This window comes from Lissotriton helveticus, chromosome 1_1 (assembly GCF_964261635.1).
Source record: "Lissotriton helveticus chromosome 1_1, aLisHel1.1, whole genome shotgun sequence".
In the NCBI taxonomy this organism is placed as follows: domain Eukaryota; kingdom Metazoa; phylum Chordata; class Amphibia; order Caudata; family Salamandridae; genus Lissotriton; species Lissotriton helveticus.
Window position 1 is genome coordinate 1,867,239,047 of NC_136057.1, and position 23,863 is coordinate 1,867,262,909.

Consider the following 23,863-nt stretch of genomic DNA (forward strand, 5'->3'; position numbering starts at 1 on the left):
AAAGGCTACATAACCATAACAATAGGTAGGTAAAAGGGCTGCTTGTTGTTAGGTTTGAGCAGATATGTATTGAACGTGATGCACATTGCTATTTAGAACATTGGAATGTTGGAAGCTCCATTAAAAACAATGGAGTGCTCTGGGCTTATCATGGCTGGTATAAGCCCAGAGCTCCAACATTCCAATGTTTCTTTGTTCACAGCTCTGACTGTGAACAAAGGCTTCAGGGAGCCTGAGGGGATTTCAACCCTCTCGCGCTCCCTGAAACCTTTGTTTTATTTGTTAGAACATTCTGCCTTCTAGTGGCAGAATGTTCTAATAGCCTTATAGCCCTTCGTAACAGGGCTATACTGGCTATTAAAGTCCCGCTGCCTTGATAAAGTCACTCGCCTTCGGCCTTTAATATAGCCTTATAGCCCTTCGTAGAGGGCTATACCGGCTATTAAAGGCCCTCTCCAGCGTTAAAGGCCCCGAGCCGAAGGTGAGGGCCTTTAACAAGGGAGAGGGACTTTAATAGCGGTATAGCCCATCTACGAAGGGCTATAAGGCTATTCGAACATTCTGTCACTAGAGGGCAGAATGTTCTAGCAAAAAAACAAAGGGGCAGATTTATGTTAACTGGCGCATCCCCAGGGATGCGCCAGTTAATGTGCGCCACAGTGCGCCACAGCTCCGCCACCCATGGTGCGCCGCATTTACAATGCGGCGCACCATGGGGCAAAAACGGCACAGATGCGTGACGCATCTGTGCCGTAAAGGCGGCGCATTGCTGGAGTTGCGTCGCAAGCGCGACGCAGCTCCAGCAAGGCTCGGGGGTGCCCTATCTGACCAATGCTGCATCAAGACCTACGCCTGCTTCAAGCAGGCGCAGGCTTTTGACGCAGCATTGGCCTGAAAGTGACTGAGTGAAATCTTATAGATTTCACTCAGCCACTTTTGCGAGGCGCACCTGCCCCGGAACGCCCACCCTGCGCCGGAACGCCCACAAGCGGCGCAGGGCTTTACAACGTGACGCATCTGCCTAGATGCGTCACGTTGTAAATCGTTCGTAGGGATGCGCCACGTTTACGCCGCCTTGCGTGACGCAACAGTGGCGTAAACGTGGCGCAAGGGCCTCATAAATCTGCCCCAAAGCCTTTTGGAAGCGTGAGGGGATTGGAATCCCCTCAGGCTCCCTGAAGCCTTTGTTCACAGCCAGAGCTGTGAACAAAGAAACATTGGAATGTTGGAGCTCCAGGCTTATACCAGCCATTATAAGCCCGGAGCACTCCATTGTTTTCAATGGAGCTCCCAACATTCCAATGTTCTAATAGCCGGTATAGCCGGCTACGGCAGGCTATAAGGCTATAATATTACACAGTATGAATTTTTTTTTTCTTTTTAAACTAAGCAGGTTGACATATTCCTTGTCCGTGCTGTGCTTCATACCTCACAGGGGGACATGTGGTAGTGATTACACAAGATATATGTTGTATTAAGAATGATGGGCTGAAGAGTTCTATTAGTGAGAAAGCAGCTCCATGGTACGAATTCTGAGGCAGTGTGAATGCACCAGTGATTGAACTGTAATCTTCTTTACGCCGAGTCAAGCTACTCACAGTAATGATTTCTTGAGGGTGTCTCGCCCTGACAGCGCATTGCTGCCCCTTTAACCACTTGGCTGCAAAGCCTTTTCTCCTCCCAGTGAGGAGCCTAAATTTAGGTAGTTTGCCCTGAAGTATTTTAAACTTGTTTTCCACTACAGATATCAAGGTCTAATTTCTACACTCTCTCCCAAGTCCCTCACCCCGACATGGTGTGGGTTTTAAAGGTACGTTTGTAGGGCATGCCCCGTAAGAAAAACTGGTGGGATTCACATAAGTCAAAACACAGAGGGGCAAATGTATAGGAAAGTCACGCAGTAGAGCGAGTCGCCTTGCTGCGCTTCATGATAGGGAAGGAATGCGCCATTTTTAAGGCAATACTGTGCATTCCTGTCCTTTTCCTTGTGCTGGCTTTTTTTTGGCAACCTTGCGCCAACGCAGGCAACCTTGCACGTTGGCGCAAGGGGGCCTGTGTTGCATGCAGGTTTGTTTGTGCAGGAAGGGGTACCTGGCTATTTTGGATGAATTTGATAAATGCACCCTTCAGAAGTTGAAAAGGGACAGTTTATAGCAACTTGAAATGTAAGGAATATCCCATGGGTGAATAGGCGAATTAAATTTTGGCATGGAAATTCAAACACATTTTAGTACTCAGGAAACATGACATTTCCCCTCACCAATCCCTGGTCAACGATTTCTAAAGACCTTCATCAAAACCGATTGACTCGAGAGGATTGAAAAGCAAGATTAAATAAAACTACGTCCTGGGGAAAACCAATACCCTAAGTGGACCAAAACATGGAGGCAGGAGGTCCATGGTGAGAGACCATTTGTCTAATGACTTAGGGGCAGATTCACAGGCCCCCTGTGCCACCAGTACGTCCCTTTTTGTGACGTACTGGAGGGGCTTTTCACTTCTCCATATTTACAAGGAAAGGAACAGCCACCCTGCATGACTTTTTCTCTCCTTGTAAATGTGGCCCCTTCACTTTGCGTGGAAGGGGCGTTCCATGTGTGTTGCTGTGGGTGTTCGCATGCAACACCCATGGAACGAGACACATGAATCGCAAATCTGGAAATGCATTTCAATGCTAGGCCTCCCCAGGGGAGGCATAGCGAGGCGCAATGTTTTCATTTCTCGTTTTTTTCCTCTTTCAAAGCGTGCTGCATTCTACAGCACGCATTGAAAGAGGAAAATGCCTGTAGTGATTGTTTTTGTGCAGGAAGGTGCCACTTCCTGCACAAAAACAAATATCCCCATGACGCAGGAATCCTTGCACCATGGTGCAAGGGTGCCTGCACCAGCGCATGGCTGCAGTTTGTGCGCCAGCGCAGGGGAGAGCACAGGAATGCGTCATATTATTATATTTATGTCGCATTCCTGTGCTTCGGAAGTGCCGCAACGTGCCACGCTGCGGCACTTCCTTGTAGATCTGCCGCTTAGTGTCTAGCACAGTACTTCAGAGTTACTTGGCACATAGATTGCTTTAGCGCAAGAGCTACTTCTCTGGACATCTTTTGTAGAGAACCATTTAGAGTCAGGAAAGTCCAATTTTGAAGCATCTGCCACTGAAGACGAACAACAGCAAGTATCAGGGAGCAATCTGTAGCAAATGCCATTTGGGACAGAATTTGTACCAGTGGCTAACTCCTGCTATTTAGAAGAACCAGAGCAATTAAAGGAATGGAGGAAAACAATTAGAAGATGGCCAAAGGAGCGATATAGACTTCGATTTCTCAAGTATTTTATGACCAGTGCAGATTTGTGCTTTGCCCATAGGCCTGGACAGTGGTAAGTAAATTAATGCAATGCTTTACATCGCAGTACACCAACAGAAAGCCCACGCAAAACGCTAGTAAATAACTCCCATATACTCAACCTTCTGGGAAAGATGGAAAAGCAAATTCAGATTACATTTATAGTTAATGGTGATTAATCTAAACACTTGCCACTAGGCCCCTTTATAGTACAGTTCAATCAGATGCCATTGGAAAAATCAGTGCAGGCTATCCATAACTTTCAGTCCAGTTCCCTCTGGACCCCTGACCTCTGCATATTTTAATCAAAGCACTCTCAGCAGTTAATCCCAGACCGAACAATATCTTCAGTCTATCCATCAAGTCGGCTATGGGGCAAAAATGCTGTAAACAAGCACTCAACTTGTTCCTTTGCTGAAGAAACAGACGGCGGACCGTAATAACTTGACAAACTATAGGATTACATCCATTCTTCCACCAGTTTTAAAAATGGTCGAGGAAATTGTAATTATATAGCGCTTACTACCCCCGACAAAGGTTTTTTTGGCAAGTAGCACACTACTCCAGAACTCAAAGGATTAGTATAGGGATGGTGAACACTTAGCTATTTACCTATCTGGAGGGCTACAATCTTCTCTGCAGCACTCAATCTGGTTTCCATGCACGTTAATGGACCAAACAAACACATGATGAAGAAATATCTGCCTCAGTCTGCCTTCCTGCACACTCTGTAAAGCGCTCTGATACCCTCGGTGGTCATGTTCGCGCTATATAAAACTTTATAAATAAATAAATTGAGGTTTCGGAGTTCCTTAAGATGAGATTAGATCAAGGCCAATCGGCCACTTTGGCGTTATTAGACCGATCAGCGGGCTTTGACTATGTGTCAAATTCCATTTTAAGGGAGCGATTGAGTGATGTAAGAGTCTGTTGTAGTGTAGTTCCTATATTCCCAATAGGCTCTGCGCATTGGAATAACATAAACGATAGTTTAGACGTAGGACTGAGGTCGACTAGGTCTCTACTGAATATGTTAGACTTAATTATGAATGCCAGCTAGCTCAGAGGTCACCAGAAACTTTCTCGAGTAAACAGGAAGGAGTTAACTTTCCTGAATTGACAAGAAGGGATTAGCTTCTGACAACCGCATTAACATGACAACTTTGCTCCCTCTAGAACAAGGAGTATATCTCCAGAGTCGTGTGAAAACAATAGACAGCTATTTCACTCAGTCAATCGTGCATGCTTAGTTTCACCAGGAGTGCAGAGAAATAGAGAGACGGGCGTTTTCAATAAAAGATGTTATTTATTGAGCAGTCTTCTTTCTCATGCAAGATAAGTGAATTGCCACAATTGCAATACTTATAAAGTAAAGTGCGTACAGTAAAAGTAGTATTATGAAATAATACTGTAAAAGCATTGATATGGTTTCTGAACCATGTGATACTTAAAACGGATAAAATTTATACATACATAAAATCATTGACTAAACGTACTCAACTGGTGCTTCTAAGATAGGCCTACCCCGGTGTACCTAACCTAAGCCTAGTACGTGGGAAGGAGTAACAGCCTTATTCATCAACGGGCCGTTTTGCGAGTCCCTAATAGTGATTCATAGCGAATCGCTATTAAGGACTCGCAAAACGGTATTCATGTAGGAATTGCTAAATAAGTAGCGATTCCTACACATTCCTTATTTGCGAGTAGCAAATTGCTAATCGCAAATAAGGAATAACTCCCCATTCATTCCTATGGGCCAAAAGGCCCATAGGAATGAATGGGGAGTATTCCTTATTTGCGATTAGCAATTAGCTAATCGCAAATAAGATAGCGATTGAAAGGGTGCCAGGGGTGTCCAAAGGACACCCTGTAGCACCCCTGAAATGCAAATTGAAACAGGTGTTGCGCACACACATGTCCAAGGGACCTGTGTGTGTGCAACATGCAACTTAGAAAAATGCTTTTAAAAGCATTTTTCTAAGTTTTTGCTATTTACCGAGAGGTCTGACCTCTCGGTAAATAGCGGCCCAAAATTGCATTTTCGCAATTTTAAAATGCTTCATGAATTGCATTTAAGGAATCTCAAATAGAGATTCCTTATATGTAATTCCTCGCAATTTAGCGAATTAGCAATTACCGATTTTTGCATTTGGGATGATGCAGCCTTATTCATCAACGGGCCGTTTTGCGAGCCCCTAATAGCGATTCATAGCGAATCGCTATTAAGGACTCGCAAAACGGTATTCATGTAGGAATTGCTAAATAAATAGCGATTCCTACACATTCCTTATTTGCGAGTAGCAAATTGCTAATCGCAAATAAGGAAAAACTCCCCATTCATTCCTATGGGCCAAAAGGCCCATAGGAATGAATGGGAAGTATTCCTTATTTGCGATTAGCAATTAGCTACTCGCAAATAAGATAGCGATTTAAAGGGTGCCAGGGGTGTCCAAAGGACACCCTGTAGCACCCCTTAAATGCAAATTGAAACAGGTGTTGCGCACACACATGTCCAAAGGACATGTGTGTGTGCAACATGCAACTTAGAAAAATGCTTTTAAAAGCATTTTTCTAAGTTTTTGCTATTTACCGAGAGGTCTGACCTCTCGGTAAATAGCGGCCCAAAATTGCATTTTCGCAATTTAAAAATGGTTGATGAATTGCATTTAAGGAATCTCAAATAGAGATTCCTTAAATGTAATTCCTCGCAATTTAGCGAATTAGCAATTACCGATTTTTGCATTTGGGATGATGAATCCCAAATGCAAAAATTGCGCTCGCAAAGGGCCAGATTCTTAGATTCTGGCCCTTTGCGAGCGCAATTCGGCTTGATGAATCAGGCTAATGAATCCCAAATGCAATAATTGCGCTCGCAAAGGGCCAGATTCTCAGAATCTGGCCCTTTGCGAGCGCAATTCGGCTTGATGAATCAGGCTGTAAGTGAGCTGCAGTTTAAGTTAAGTTAGTTTTTGCCAAGAATCTGAATCAAGAATTCTCTGAGGATCTAATCAGCTCCGTACCTTGGTTATAGAATGAAGGAGGTCTTGTATCTCTTTCTCAGGACTCGATCTCCCAGCACCCGCAAGGGTGACTGGAAACACTGGAGCTGGATTTCTCGGCAGGAGAAAAGACAGCGTCTCTCTCAGTGCGTCAATGGGAGGGTCGGCTTCCTTCAGCACTCGCATCAGCTGGGCTTTGGGCAAGTAGATAGCCGCTCTGCTCCAAACCACCGTGTGTTTGCTTAAGATAAATGCTGGTATATTTATACCTGGAAGTTGCCGAGTTTGACGTAAGGTTGGACATAAGACGTCACTAAGAACTTACAGTTCTTTCTGAACTCCAGGAGTTCTTGTTCAAATCAAAACAAAAGCAGGGGGAATTCCTGGGCTGCTGGAGGCTTGGTTTGTTTAAAGAACGCGTTGTACTTTCTAGAAGTCTATGGGAGTAGACTTGCCGTATTTGGACTGCATTGGCTATGACTAAATATGGATATGATTCTTATGCCTTTATAAGGATATGTTTTCTTATAACCACATGAGGGCATGAATCGGGAATATTTAAATAGGGTCCTAGATACGCTTACAACACCCACTCCACGTATTATGTCAATCATTACTAAAATACTAAGCAATACTAAACATATAAGGATGCATGTGTTTTCCAACGCACCCCAAAATACATAAAATGCATTTGAAATGGTATATGGTATATACACGAGAATGAGTATTTGTACTGTACGGTTTTCAAGCAGTGGTATCATTCAGATAATGCATACATAAATATTGGCTGAATGAATTGCGAAAATTACATTTATGAAATGGCTCTTAATACAGAAAAGAAAGTCGAGACCATTTTATCACATATTTATACTATACTGTACATGTGCTAGAGGCTGAATCAAAATATTGTCTCTAGAGTTTCAAAATAGAAGTTCTGTTCTCTAAGAATAGTTCTACTTTAAGCAGAGTACCGTGTGCCAGAAAAAAGGTAAATATTTTGGGAATTGAAAAATAATTTCGCTTTCAGGGGAAAAAATAGTTCCAATTGTTTTCAGTAGTCTTGTTTATCAAAACTGAAGGCCCAATTCAGAGTTCAGGGAACGCTGTGTGCTCGTTGTTTCAAAAGTTATTCTCGTTGTTAGGAGAGAACATCATATCAGACAGGCTTGCGAAAAATTGGTCTACAACAGTAGGTGAAAGTTCGACCAAGTTCGAAAAAGCTGAAATAGTGCATATGTGAGAATCATTACCATCATCGATGTCTGGATCAGCAATGCTCACAGAAGGTTGTACCTGTGTGGTGCTGCTTTCATCTCGTACTTCACCGCCACCTAATCGTAATGGTGAAGTCTCAACGAATGCCGTCATCAGAATAGGTAGCCGCTGGGGACAACACGTTGCATGAGCCGTTACCGAACCAAGCAAAGTATCGATATCCATAGGTACTGCTGATGGTAGTGTAAGACAGACGTCCAACACGCATTCTTCTCCGCATAGCAGACATCGAAGCACAGGTAAGATGCAATCTTGCCAGATTGGTCTGAATGAAAAAAACCAGGTAGTACTCAGATCTCTTAGCCGGGCAAAGCCGAGGACTTTAGTGATCCGTTCTCGGTATCGTATAGCCACGATCGTTTCTTCCATTGTAGCCTGAGTTTTGTCTGTGGCTTGACTTGCCATATCGGAGCAGAAAGAACAAAAATAAAATTCCTGCTATGAGTCCCAAAAGAAGAGGCTGTCCGCCGAATACAGAATGCACAAAATTCGGGAAGATGCCCAGAACTGTTTCAAAGGGTGCTAACAGTCCCGAAAAATTGGTCTTAAATACATGTGCGATGCCACTGGTATCAGACATGTTTAAAATTTGGTAAACAAAACAAGAGTATTCCAAGGCAGTTAAGGACCACCGGTAAGGAGCAAACAAACGACTTCACTTAAGGCGTTTTTAGGTCGCGCCTGCGATTGCAGGGGCGAAAGCCCCTGCTGTCGCAAAGCGATCTATTGTAATCATTTCAGTCCTTTTCCCGTTCAAGGACTAGGCAGAGACAACAGACTGTCACGCGCACGCAGCCGGCCGGAATCGGATCAGGTCACGCGCTCCGATCCCGGCCGGCTGTTCACAACACATGCACATGCAGGCACAGGCAGGCACACACGCAGGCACAGGCACACACGCAGGCACACGCAGGCACAGGCAGGCACACACGCATGCACACACAACACACACACACACAGACAGATGCACGCACACACATTCCCCCCCCCCCCAACTCACCGGGCTCTTTTAGCGTGTTCCGTGTCTTTTTTTCCCCCCGTGGATGCGTGGTGGACTGTTGAAGCAGCTTCAAAATAAACATTTAATTTACTGCACCAATCAAACATTCAGTTGTCGAACTTTTCCCGTGTAGCATTCCTGTGCCCAAGGCTGACTTTGTTTTCGCTTTGTCTGCATCAATTCGACTACAAAAACGAAAGCTGGGCGACAACCGTGATTCCTACGTACTTCCAGTGGCGCCGGAAGTTACGTCACCTGCAAAGCCTTTTGTTTTGGTGAACCTGCAAGAGTGAGATGGTGGAGAGCCATTGTGGTCTTTTGAAGTATGGGTATGGCGTTTCTCGTGCTTTTCATTTTCTGCAAGCAGACATACCTTGAGTGCGTGGTTGGGAAAATATTTTATAAGCTAAGCACATGGAGATCAGATGAGATCGGATTCTCATCTCTGCCAGGAGGACGGGTAATAATTGATTTCTGTTTTGGATGGCAATTTTTCTTGGCTTCTACTGTCCGTTTGAGGAAGACGTTTTTCAAGTTCTCCACGGGACACAAACAAACAGGGCATAAAATGAAATACGACGCTTAATGGCACAAACTGTCATTTTGTAAACATTTAAAATTAGTCGTATGTTACATGCGTGATTTCTTGCTTGGGCGATCAGTAGACGCTGGTGTGTAGTGTAACTAATTTTTGCGGTGTATAATCAGTCTTTGAGCACTTCACTTTATTTTCTTCTAAATTAATTAGCGTCTTGAAGTAGATGTGGGTGGTGCTGTAGGTGCTCTAGAGGATGTGTAATATTCTAGACAGATACATTTTTCCTTTCAGATTTGACTGAACAATCGAGTATTTGTAAAAGGCAACCGAAAGTTACATTTTATTCAGAAGGTTTAAAATAGAGGAGCCAGTGCTGCTGATGTTTTGGACCGTTTACCTGCAGGGGAAGGGATAAAAAGCAAAGTAAACGCGTTATGAGCAGATTCTGCCTTCCACACCAATGCGCCCTTTTACTGGACACTGTTGATTTCATTCTTAGTAAACACTGAGATGTGTGTGAATAAAACACAGCAGACCGCAGTGAATTTAGGGCTGTAAAAAAGTTAGTGATAGGTGTGAAATACCTACCTAGGATCGGGGTAACATCGAAATCTGGCTAGTCCTCTCACTGCGTTTGCTGGCTAATTATCTGCAGCGTGGTAGAATGTGCTAGATCCAAAAACATCTATCAATACTAGTGCATATGCTATATATGTGCGGCGCCAGACCAAAGAACATATATTCATTCTGAACTTTGTGCACAACGGTTGTACATGCATTCTAGTACACCGTGCGACTAAAAATTGGCACTAGTAAAGATTGTCAAGTTGTGTGTGCAGAACAGAAGTGTAAAATAGTGTATGCATGCCAGTGCCTACTTGAGAAGAAATACATGTTTCCAGTGTCTTGTTGTAAGTACCGTGTGTGTGTGTCTATTAGCGTGCATGTGTTTGTTTCAGAGTTGTGGTGACATGTTTTGGAACAATAGGAGTGTGTTAGTTTTAACAGTTAGAGGGTTTCGATTTTTATTAATAGTATCTATGGCAACCCAGAGTTCCTCCCTTCTCTTTCCCATAAATGCTCGATTGTGTGGCGGTATAAAGAGCCCTGCATGTTGACACCACGCCTTCCTTTCGAGCGCTAAGCTTTCGCTCTGCGTTTTCCGCGGTTGACTCATGTCGCTAAGGCCCTAGGTTCAAGAGACAGCTTGGCCGTGGGGCCCTCTGTTGTCTTGGGCCTTTTCCTTGATGGCTCTTATCCTGTGAAGTGAAGTAATCCATTGATTGCTTTGTGTGGCCTGCGCTAAACACCCCGCTCATGTTTCTCCTTTCTCTCATATCACGTGGCTTTACCGTATCTGTTCCTTTGTTTTATGTGGCTCCTTCCAGCGAGTGCTGCTTCTCTAACCTCATTCCTAAGCGATGTACCTTTAAAGAATCACTCTGTTCCACTGTAAAGTAACTCTGACACACCCACCCTTTTCAACATTCTACTGCTCCAAACATGCAGGTACAAGCGCCTCATATTGTTACCTCACTGCTCTTTTACTTTCATTCAATTGTAGTTCTCTTTCGTTTGTACTTTGTTTCCTCTTATGACTCTGTTCCACGCCCCTCCAAACCCCTTCAGAACAAAAGCCTTATTTCCTGGCCACATTACCCACTTTCCAAACAAGCATTTGCAATGCAATAGGTCTTGCATTATTAAAGTTTGAGCTATTGGTGTTGCATTATTTAGCAATGCCAATAGCTCAAACTTTAATAATGCGAGACCTATTGCATTGCAAATGCTTGTGTTAGATTTCTTTCATTATGAGGTCTTTGTTTGAGCGTTTACAACAATTGCTTAAACAAAAAAAAATCTGTTTCGATAGAAATACACCATTGTGCACCAGGGTAATGATGGTTGCTATTTTGGTTACATGTGATTGCAAACACTCTGTGACCAAAAAGAGGTAGGAGTTTTTTTCTCAAATTGTAATACTACTAAAAAGCATAATGATAACATCACTGTAAACAATCCACCCGATGATGACAGCGCAGGACATCAGATAAGTGCTGATCAAGTTGACTCAAATCCAAACTACATACTATGAAATAAATATTAAAACTGTGAACTGGGCACATTTTTATCTTTCCTTATCATACCTTGCAAAATTACTTCTCCTTTGCCTCGCTGTCAGGACACTCCAGGCAGCCCCAGACCATACACTTCTTATTACTACGCTGCCTTCAGAGCTTCCACTTAACCTAATCTCCCCATGGCTTACGCCAACACGACCCCTCACCCCAGAATATGCACATTACTTTTTTCTTTTCTGCTCTCCCACACATCGTTTTCACTGTGATGTCCTCTCTCACTTCTGGCTCAACCACCTGCCTGTCTCCGTCATAAACTTCTCCCACTTGCCTCCCCTAGCTTTCTGACTCACCTCCCCCACAACCTCTCTGCAGTGGTGTCATGCAAAATTATGGGCTACCTGCAGAGTGTTGCGAGTGCTCCCGAGACTTGTGTATCTTGGAAATTTATTAGGCCTGAGGCTAAACTGTTTTAGTGACAGAAGGGTGTGCACCCTCCTCTCCCCCTTACAAGTGTAGTAGGCCTCTCTGTTCACCACTGCGGCCTCGATTCTTCTTTTGGTCTTCCCTAACTCAATCCCTCTCACTGTCCCACCTTTCTCGCCCACCTCTGTCTATCAGACCTGACCCTCCCATAAATGATTCATGAGGCAAGGATGTATTCATGAATCAAACTGCACGTCCCAGTGTGTAGCAATTGTACACTTCTTCAATGCTTAGTGGCAAGCACCCAGGATAATGTGCTGCATGGCTAAACACTTATAAGGTCCCAAAGGCGAGACCTATTGGCTATGCCAATGCTTGTTTAAGAAAGCCCTCACTCACCACCTAGTGATGACATGCTTCATTATCGGGCCCCACAGAAGGGACCTAGCATCCCTTCTGTGTGCTACAACGCCAGATCTACTGCGGAGCGGGTTGGTGGGTAAGGACAGTGCTGTGCAAAGAATTTTAAGTGAGTGATGTGAGGTTAAAAGAAGTCTGTAGTGTATCAAAATAAATTTTATTAGGATCACTAAGGACTTATAAATAAAATCATGTGTAGGAAATATGTCCACAATTATTTAAGTGGTAGTTTCCTAAGTCAGTCGACATGTTTCAGCCACGAAACGGTGTAAATTTACCTGGCATTCTTCAGGACTTGGTGTGGATAAACCCTGGCGGTATGGACTCTCTAAGGCCCACCCTTACCTAGGGACGTGAAAGTGAAAATTAAATAGTGAAAAAAGTGCAAGAAAATTAGAAAGAAAAACTGTCTTTCTAATAACTCCTGGTTTAGGAGGCTTCCGAATTTTCGGTTTCTGCACCTGTTGGAAAGAAAATAACGAGGACAAACAAAAAAGACAGAACAAACAATAAGTTGTATTGATGATCGCCTATTATCAGTCCATTGTGCTCCAGTTGGTGGTATCAGAGACATCATGTGGTTGAGTAACAGTATAGTTAGCACCACCTTGGTCCCCAGATTATAGAGCGTTATGGGTAGGTAGTGATAAGTGCTATACGTGCCATGTACATCGCGTGATATTTACAAGGGGTTGTGAGTTTAAAAACGCTATCAACCTAAAATGTCGGCGCGATCAAAATCGTGCTGATAATTAAAATAATGGTAATTTCTCACTTTTATAGTGTGATGATTTCACACCATGGGTCACAGGAGGGGGGTGGAAGCGTAATTGGCACACCCTGCAATCATCAAAAATAAAGTAAAGTAAGGCAATTACGCGACTCAAATCGGTACTTAGCTCAGTGAAGTATAAATGATGGGAGGTTTCCGGTTTTATGTACTCACGCCCTCGACGCTCGGCACCCGTGGTATACCTATAGCGACCCTCTGCTGGACCCCGAAGATGTCCGCTCGAGGCAGCGAGGTCGTTAAGTAAACACAGCGTTACTCTGCTTCCGGGTGGGCGCGGTCGAGCTACGTCAGTGCGTGCGGGAGGGCCAATCAATGCGCACTGACGCGATGTTCGTGCGGCCAATAGGAGCAAGTGGCGTCGTTGTTAATGGCAACTAATGATTCAGGCCATGCCGATTTACCGCAGCGAGTTTGCGAACTGTATAACAAATGTCAATGCCAGTAATATTAATCTTCAGGTGGCAAGAAAAGAATTCTAACACTAGGACTCCGGGGGGCCCCCAGAATCAATTGAGAATATCTAAGACGATGTCAGACACTCGTCAGGACTAAGGATTTTTTGGTTGGCAGAATGGAAGAAGGCATTATCCGTTATCATGTTGCCTGAGGATAATGTTTTTGGGATTAATATGCGACAGTTACGATCCAGGCATAGTTCAGAATGGTTGGCTACTGTTAGGAATGACTCAGGACAGAGTTCCAAGGAATATCATCGTTCAGCCCCTGGAGGTGGGTCCCAAGTCTATAGACCCATCTTTGTTCTTTTTCAAACAGACGGCGATTAATGTTATTACCACTTCCAATGTGCTCTATTATTGTCCAGTGCATGTCGTTGGTAGTGTGGTTGTATTCCAAGAAATGTTTACTCATTTTCGTGGTGGATTTTTTGCATCTGATGTTCGACCGATGCTCGCAGATTCTCTGTTTTACCTTCCTACCAGTCATGCCCACGTACCGTAAATCACATGGACATGTGATGAGATAAACAACATTGTTAGTGTTACAATTTGTATGGTCTCGTTGTGTCCAAATTCTGCCTGGTTCAAGTTCCAATGTTTTGGTATGTGTGGTTAGGTGGCAGACACTACAATTGGAGCAAGGGTAATGGCCCACCACTTTCGGGAGACCCCAGACGTCAATTACTGACCTAGGAGTTTCTGTGATTGTTGGTCTCGGTCTTGTGTGGACCAAAGCGTCCTTTATGCTTCTCCCTTTCTTAAAAGAAAACAGAGGTTTTTCCCAGTTTTTTTTGGTGCTGGTTAAAATTCGCCAGTTCTTATTGATTGATTTTTTCATTAAATTAGACAGGGTGCTGTATGTTGTCACACAAGTCAGGGGAATGTCCTTTGCAACATGTGTCCTTTCCTCCAGGAGGGCCTCCCTTGGCTGATTGCGAGCTCTTTTGTAGCCCTTGTTCAGGGTTGCAGTAGGGTATCCTCTGGCCTTTAGTTTGGATGACAATTCTGCAGATTGTTCCTTGAAGTCATGTAGCTCAGAACAATTGCGCCGCAGACGTAAATATTGACCGTAAGGGAGATTCTCTTTCAACGGTCGCGGATGAAAGCTGGTGTACTCGAGGAGATTGTTTTTTGCAGTCGGTTTATGGTAGGTCTTGGTGGTGAGTTTAGTTCCCGAAATTTGGATAGTGACATCCAGAAATGTTGCCTCAGTCTTACTGGTTGCATATGTGAATTTCAGATTAGGGTCAAGGTTATTGATCCAGATTAGGAAAGTCTGGAGGTTTTCTTCATCGCCTGTCCACAGAACCAGGACGTCATCGATGTAGCGACGCCATATTCGTATTGACTGAAAAAAGGGGCTGGTAGTGGGTAAGATGTATTTGGCCTCAAAGTCTGCTACATACAGCCCGCCATGCTCGGGGCAAAGGTACTGCCCATCGAGGTCCCGGTACATTGAAGATAGAGGTTGCCTTGGTATGAGAAAAAGTTTTCTTTGAGTGCCAGAGTTGCACACTGTAAAATAAAACTTTTTGAAGCTTGGTGGGTCCAGTTGACAGAGTCTAGAGCTACTCCCAGGACCTTGATTGTATCGTCCTGGGGAATGCTAGTGTATAAGCTCTCGATGTCGAGTGTGACAAGGGTGACAGTGTTTTCAGCAAAGCTTAAGCTCTCCAGTAACTGGAGAAGACTCTTGGTGTCTTTGAGGTAGGTGGGGGTATTCTGTACTAGCGGCTTGAGGTAAATGCCACCTCCCGGACGCCCAATCGTTTCCGGAATTGGCTCCTTACTGGAACCTCTGTCGCGCTTCTGCGATTTTTACCTCAATTCCCCAGGACGATACAATCAAGGTCGGGGCTGTATGTAGCAGACTTTGAGGCCAAATACATCTTACCCCCTACCAGCCCCTTTTTTCAGTCAATACGAATATGGCGTCGCTACATCGACGACGTCCTGGTTCTGTGGACAGGCGATGAAGAAAACCTCCAGACTTTCCTAATCTGGATCAATAACCTTGACCCTAATCTGAAATTCACATATGCAACCAGTAAGACTGAGGCAACATTTCTGGATGTCACTATCCAAATTTCGGGAACTAAACTCACCACCAAGACCTACCATAAACCGACTGCAAAAAACAATCTCCTCGAGTACACCAGCTTTCATCCGCGACCGTTGAAAGAGAATCTCCCTTACGGTCAATATTTACGTCTGCGGCGCAATTGTTCTGAGCTACATGACTTCAAGGAACAATCTGCAGAATTGTCATCCAAACTAAAGGCCAGAGGATACCCTACTGCAACCCTGAACAAGGGCTACAAAAGAGCTCGCAATCAGCCAAGGGAGGCCCTCCTGGAGGAAAGGACACATGTTGCAAAGGACATTCCCCTGACTTGTGTGACAACATACAGCACCCTGTCTAATTTAATGAAAAAATCAATCAATAAGAACTGGCGAATTTTAACCAGCACCAAAAAAAACTGGGAAAAACCTCTGTTTTCTTTTAAGAAAGGGAGAAGCATAAAGGACGCTTTGGTCCACACAAGACCGAGACCAACAATCACAGAAACTCCTAGGTCAGTAATTGACGTCTGGGGTCTCCCGAAAGTGGTGGGCCATTACCCTTGCTCCAATTGTAGTGTCTGCCACCTAACCACATATACCAAAACATTGGAACTTGAACCAGGCAGAATTTGGACACAACGAGACCATACAAATTGTAACACTAACAATGTTGTTTATCTCATCACATGTCCATGTGATTTACGGTACGTGGGCATGACTGGTAGGAAGGTAAAACAGAGAATCTGCGAGCATCGGTCGAACATCAGATGCAAAAAATACACCACGAAAATGAGTAAACATTTCTTGGAATACAACCACACTACCAACGACATGCACTGGACAATAATAGAGCACATTGGAAGTGGTAATAACATCAATCGCCGTCTGTTCGAAAAAGAACAAAGATGGGTCTATAGACTTGGGACCCACCTCCAGGGGCTGAACGATGATATTCCTTGGAACTCTGTCCTGAGTCATTCCTAACAGTAGCCAACCATTCTGAACTATGCCTGGATCGTAACTGTCGCATATTAATCCCAAAAACATTATCCTCAGGCAACATGATAACGGATAATGCCTTCTTCCATTCTGCCAACCAAAAAATCCTTAGTCCTGACGAGTGTCTGACATCGTCTTAGATATTCTCAATTGATTCTGGGGGCCCCCGGAGTCCTAGTGTTAGAATTCTTTTCTTGCCACCTGAAGATTAATATTACTGGCATTGACATTTGTTATACAGTTCGCAAACTCGCTGCGGTAAATCGGCATGGCCTGAATCATTAGTTGCCATTAACAACGACGCCACTTGCTCCTATTGGCCGCACGAACATCGCGTCAGTGCGCATTGATTGGCCCTCCCGCACGCACTGACGTAGCTCGACCGCGCCCACCCGGAAGCAGAGTAACGCTGTGTTTACTTAACGACCTCGCTGCCTCGAGCGGACATCTTCGGGGTCCAGCAGAGGGTCGCTATAGGTATACCACGGGTGCCGAGCGTCGAGGGCGTGAGTACATAAAGCCGGAAACCTCCCATCATTTATACTTCACTGAGCTAAGTACCGATTTGAGTCGCGTAATTGCCTTACTTTACTTTATTTTTGATGATTGCAGGGTGTGCCAATTATGCTTCCACCCCCCTCCTGTGACCCATGGTGTGAAATCATCACACTATAAAAGTGAGAAATTACCATTATTTTAATTTTCAGCACGATTTTGATCGCGCCGACATTTTAGGTTGATAGCGTTTTTAAACTCACAACCCCTTGTAAATATCACGCGATGTACATAGCACGTATAGCACTTATCACTACCTACCCATAACGCTCTATAATCTGGGGACCAAGGTGGTGCTAACTATACTGTTACTCAACCACATGATGTTTCTGATACCACCAACTGGAGCACAATGGACTGATAATAGGCGATCATCAATACAACTTATTGTTTGTTCTGTCTTTTTTGTTTGTCCTCGTTATTTTCTTTCCAACAGGTGCAGAAACCGAAAATTCGGAAGCCTCCTAAACCAGGAGTTATTAGAAAGACAGTTTTTCTTTCTAATTTTCTTGCACTTTTTTCACTATTTAATTTTCACTTTCACGTCCCTAGGTAAGGGTGGGCCTTAGAGAGTCCATACCGCCAGGGTTTATCCACACCAAGTCCTGAAGAATGCCAGGTAAATTTACACCGTTTCGTGGCTGAAACATGTCGACTGACTTAGGAAACTACCACTTAAATAATTGTGGACATATTTCCTACACATGATTTTATTTATAAGTCCTTAGTGATCCTAATAAAATTAATTTTGATACACTACAGACTTCTTTTAACCTCACATCACTCACTTAAAATTCTTTGCACAGCACTGTCCTTACCCACCAACCCGCTCCGCAGTAGATCTGGCGTTGTAGCACACAGAAGGGATGCTAGGTCCCTTCTGTGGGGCCCGATGATGAAGCATGTCATCACTAGGTGGTGAGTGAGGGCTTTCTTAAAAAACGCCTTAAGTGAAGTCGTTTGTTTGCTCCTTACCGGTGGTCCTTAACTGCCTTGGAATACTCTTGTTTTGTTTACTGGATTGATACTGGGGTGTAAGAGTGTCCCACTACCCTGTCTCTCTTTTTGTTTTGATATGTTTAAAATTTGACCTAACATTTCTACGAAATGCACGGGGCAATTTGTCGATAATAGGGTATGTATCTCTGCCGCTGTCCATGCAACTTGCAGATCATACGTCTCTTAGGACGAGGTTAAAGGCACAGTTGTCTGTAAAAGAATAGACTTCATTCTGCTTACAGTATCAATTCGAATAGAAGCGATATTCAGAGAAGGCCATATTGCTGCCTCCTTGTCTGGTTTACTGTTTGGATACAATACTTGCAGTGGATGAGCTTCAATCATTTGAAGCTCAACCCTGACAAGACAGAGCTCGTCCTCGCTGGTGGCCCCTCCAATCCCTGGTCCTCAGCCTATTGGCCCCTTTCTTTTGGTCTTCCACCCTCCCCTGTTCCCTCTGTTCGGACCTTGGGCATCAAGATCAGTAATGATCTTTCGATGCACGCGCACATCAGTTCTGTTGTATCCTCCTGCTTCCTCTCCCTCCGCCTCATCCGCAAAATTTCCCGGTTTTTCTCTGTTGATGCCCTTAAAGTTATCATCACTGCCCTCATTACATCTCGCCTGGATTATGGTAATGGCCTGTATGTAGGCATTCCTGCCTACGAGACTCGTCGTCTCCAGGCCATCCAGAACCAGGCGGCCCGTCTTGTCCTCCGTCTTCCTAAGTTCTCCCATATCACTCCTGCCCTTAAAACCCTCCACTGGCTCCCCGTTCAGTTTAGGTCCCAGTTTAAACTTGCCTGTCTGGCCTTTCGGGCGCAGGCCCGTTCCGCTCCTTTCTTTATCAATTCTCTGATCTCTTCTCATGTCCCCACCCGCTCCCTCCGTTCTTCTTCCCTCTCTCTCCTTCACGTCCCCCGCTTCCGTAAGTCCCGCACAGGTGGCACCCGTTTCTCTGTGCGTGCCCCGCAGATCTGGAACTCTCTCCCCCTCTCTATTCGTTCCATTCCTATTTTCTCTCACTTTCGGAAAGCCCTTAAAACTTTTTTCTTTCTTCAGGCTTTCCCGGGCTAATTCTTCCCCGCACCTGTTAGGCAGATATTGATGTGTTCCTCAGCGCCAGGAAGCCACTTGGCCACAGAGCGCTTTATAAGTTTCTTTTTCATTTCATTTCATTTCATTTCATTTCATTTCAAATGACCCTGGAAGTAACGCTCACGAGATAGGCTTTTCCTGGCACCATGCCACAACAGCTGTGGTCACTTATTATAACATAGCTGCCATTGGAAAGCTGTCTGAAAAAAAGGCTCTATCTGTGTTGCAGGAGTGCCATGCAGGTGACATGAAAGGTTATTTGATGAACCTTCACAGGCTCCATGCAAGTTAATACCTTGACACAGAAGTGTACCGCTTAGTGATTTTTTACAGTTGTTACCACTAAGAAATACTTCTTTTTTCCCTTCACTATAACATTTATGTGTATAAGGTAAATTCCAGGTTGACTTGATGTATCCTTTACCCAACCTTTCATACAGGCCTGCTGGTATATACTTTTGGCAATACTGAAACTGAAAAGTCGTTATCGGAATTGTAATTGTACCATGTATTATCCATTAAATGACAGGTCTCTCTGACATTGTCAATGGTAATCTCTCAAGTTTTTCAATGCTCAGAATCGTATAGTCTGCTCCTTTTTGTGACAAACTGATTTGTTTATCAGTAAGGTTAAAGATAGAAAATAATGACGCTATGTTGATTAGAAGCCATGGCACGTAGCCTGAACGCAGATATTGTAACGTCCAGCCTAGCTGTACAATAGAACGCAATTGGGACTGGCCATGTTGTAACATTAGCAAGTCCTGCTCTATTATATCAATAGCAGATGATACAATGCTGTCCAGTGAATAAATTCCTGGAGGACAGAGTCGTTAACCCATTGTCCACTACAGACAGTGATTTTTCCAAATGAATACGATCAATTTCTCGTATTTTGTTCAGCAATTTCAATTTGCATTACTTTCCAAGCCTCGTTGTAAGCTGCGTATATACCGGCGTATATGAAACGTTTTTGACGCTGTTTGCGAGGTCCCAATATGAAATCTCGCAAGTCAGCACCTTCTTTAAGTAAAGTCAAGTGTTGCTTAATTTCAGGCAGTGTGGATTTCTGTAGCCATTCGAGGCATAGTTTCCCTACACTGTATGTTGTAACTATCCATGGATGTTGTCTCTGGGAATATCTTGGGTCTGGCCTGTTCTGTGTGAACCCCTGTCTTTTATTCAGGAATCTATCTTGACAGTTATTAGTGTCTGTGGGCCAGATCAACCATTTTTTCCAATCAGGATTTGTTCTGTTTTGGTGTAAAATATGGGATACGTCTATCTCCACATCTGTAGTGCTATTACTATCAGGTATGGGCTTTGGAATAGATGGTTTGTTTAAGTCTTTTATCTTGGCTAGGCCAAGACAGGTTGTTTGTTGAATGGTGTCATTCAGGAATATTATCTGTTCTGGGATCATGCAGGCTATCTAAATAATGATTCTAGACCTTGTACCTGCCAGTCTTTTGTACCCCAGATGGTTTTTGTCTTAATATTATTTTTCCAAAATTCAAAACCAAATGTAGACATTTTTTCATAAAATTTTTCAGAATAAATCAATTTAGTATTTGTCAACATGTTTTTCATTCCTGTCTTATTTAACATTTTGAAATAAAACGTTTCTGCATCAGTGTTGTTAAACCCTGAAAAGTATGGACATTTCTCATAAAATGTTTTCGAACTGCCTTTTGGAGGTGTTGGACAATGTTCCCATTGATTATAAATAAAAACATTTCTAGGATTAGCAGATTTATGCAAATAGTGATGACCATAGTGGTTAAAACAGTACATTTCGTCATAAGTTGATGAACCCTACAAATAATCATGTTATGTGAATTTTGCTGACATTTCTAAATCTGACATCATATTATTAATATTTTCAAAGTCCCAATCATCAGAGAAAGTACTTGGTGTCACAAAGTCACTTAAGGAAACCTTGAACTGGTGTGGATATTTCAAGAGTTCGATCGGGCCATAGATTTCATAATCCGTTTTGTCCCATGTTACACCCCCAGGTATAGGATTGGCTGTGATGTTCACTGATGACAGTTCTCTTTTCTCGATGTGAGAAGATCTGTGAGGCTTTAGGACCAAGTTGATGTTCTGACTTGCTGCGTCCATTGTACTATGTTTTCCATCAATAAATCTACCCAAACTTAAAATCAAGATGAGCCACAGAAGGAGGAAAAGTACACCTAACACAATCCATAATTCAATCCATGGTGAAATCAGATGTTTCTTTGAGTTGATGAAAGAGTTCAGTCATTTTTTTCTTTGAAAGGTTTTGTTGCTGGCGTTTCTTCATGTTCACTTGGATCATCCGAAAAGTCATCGAAATTGATGAAGTAGCCAGATGCAGTTCTGTCAATTGTTGGAATTGCTTCCGGATTTTCTTTAGTCTTTGAATCTTCTTTTTCACATTAGTATAGTCTGAAGCTACATCATTGTAGACAGGTGTTTCTTGACGAACTGTTGCAATTTGGGTTTCAAGAGGCACAAATTCCATGGCTTTGTTGCATAGTCCTTTTTTGTTCACTGCAGGTTTATCAAAAGTGATTAGTCTCTCAGTTTGAACCTCTTGGATTGTAGCAAGGTTTGGTCTTCTGCTACTTCTTGGGAGTCCACTGGGCCTACTACTTATTATTGGCCACATGATTGTGGTTTTACCAGGTCGATTGATACAACTCTGTTCTCCTTTTTACCAGCAAGGGGCGGTAGTACTACTGATCTTGTTCCGCTGATTGTTAAGACAGGTACTGCTTTTTTGTAAGAAGGCCCAAATTCCTTCTTCACCGCGATCTTCTCTCTGACTAGATCCCCAATCTTTGGAATCCAGACAGGTATTGCTGGGACAGGTGGTTTTTCTTCAGTGGCCATTGCCTTTAGCTTTTTGTTACTTAGACTTCTTGTTTCATTTAAGTCCTGTAAAACAGCCAAACGTTCTTTGATATAATAATAATAATAATAATAAAGACATTTATAAAGCGCCTGGTTACGCCATCCCGGCGTGTCCCCGCGCTGTGGAAAAAGGAACTGTCAGGGACGAGCAACCAACAAAATTGACCACAAGAAACTAGTTGTTAAATAAATACGTTTTAAGCAGTCGTCTAAAATTAGTCTCCGACCTCTCCAACCTGAGGCCGGCCGGAAGTTTGTTCCAGCTTTGAGCGACTAAGAAGCGGAACGAGCGGCTGCCCATTCTTGCTTTCTTTATCTTGGGTATTACAAGCAGCCCCGTACCCTTAGATCTCAGGGCCCTTCCTGGAAGATATCTTGCGACCAGATTCCTAAGATATGCTGGTGTCTTGTCCCAGAGAATACGATGGCAGATAAGAAGGGCTTTAAACAACACCCTTTTTTTTATTGGAAGCCAATGAAGAGCATCAAGGGCCGGCTTTGACGCCGCCCTTCGTGGCAGCCTCATGGTCAGCCGTGCTGTGGCATTCTGTAGGACCTGTAAATGTCCCAGATTCTTTACAGACGCACCCAAGTATAGTACACTCGCGTAACCAATACGAGAAGTGATAAGGGCATGTGTCAGCGTCTGTCTGCCTTCCAGCGGGAGCAGGTCTAAAGTTTTGCGTAAGGGTTTTAAGACGCCCAAACACTTTCCCACAACACGGCGGATCTGACCATCATAAGAAAGGATGGGATCCACCCATACCCCCAGATTCTTTGCTGCCCTACAGGGCGTCGGGGTAGGGCCCAGACATAGTGGCCACCAGTCTGAGATCCAGCTGGATCTGTTTCCACCTACCACCAGCACCTCGGTCTTTTCGCCATTTAACTTCAAGCAATTCTTGTTCATCCAGCCGGCCAATTCCTGCATACATGCCTAGAAGTTGGAAGCCTCGACCGAGGGTGCTTGGGATAGGGAGATCAGCAGCTGGGTATCGTCTGCATAGGAGACTAGCTCCACACCAAACGCCTAGACCACCTCAGCCAAAGGAGCCATATACATGTTGAACAAGGTGGGGCTCAGGGCAGAGCCCTGAGGCACCCCTTGTTCCAGTACGAAATCCCTGGACTGGAATGTTCCTCTTCGGACCTGGAAACTGCGCCCTGTCAGGAAAGATTTCAACCAGCCTAGAGCAGGACCCGAGACACCACCCCTGCTCAGACACTGCAGCAAGGTGTAATGTGCTACAGTGTCGAACGCTGCGCTGAGGTCTAGCATTATCAGCACCATGGTGTGTCCCGTGTCCACCCCCTGCCTAATGGTCAAATGTTTTTTGTTCCACCACTGAAGTGTGACGATCAAGGTCATGAATGATCATTCTGGTACCAAACAAAAGTTCGTATGGAGTGATACCTCCTAGAGAATTTCTTGGCAGATTATTAAGACTACGTTGGACACTTGTTAGATGTCTGACCCACCCGTCACCCGAACCTAATACCCTCGCTGTTATAGATTGTTTTATGTCACGTTTTTTTCTCTCCACTACCGCATTTCCCTCGGGATGGAATGGACTAGAGTACCGCAATGCAATGCCCATGCTGGCCATGGCCTCCTTGTAAGCCCGAGAGCTAAACGCAGGACCCTGGTCAGAATGTAGCATGCCAATTGCGTATGTGCTGATAAAGACTCGCAAATCTTCTATAACAGTTCTGGCGTCAGCCGAATGCTGGGGTCTCATCTAAATGAATCCTGTCTTAATAATTATGGGATCGCATTTCTCCATCTGGATTTCTGCGTATAGATAGCCTAATGCTTTCTAATAAAGGTGTCCTGGCAATTGTCTGGCCCGGTTCACAACTGCGATTTCTATTGCAGTTCTGACAATCCATTACAAAGTTATAAATTTGCACGCTCATCC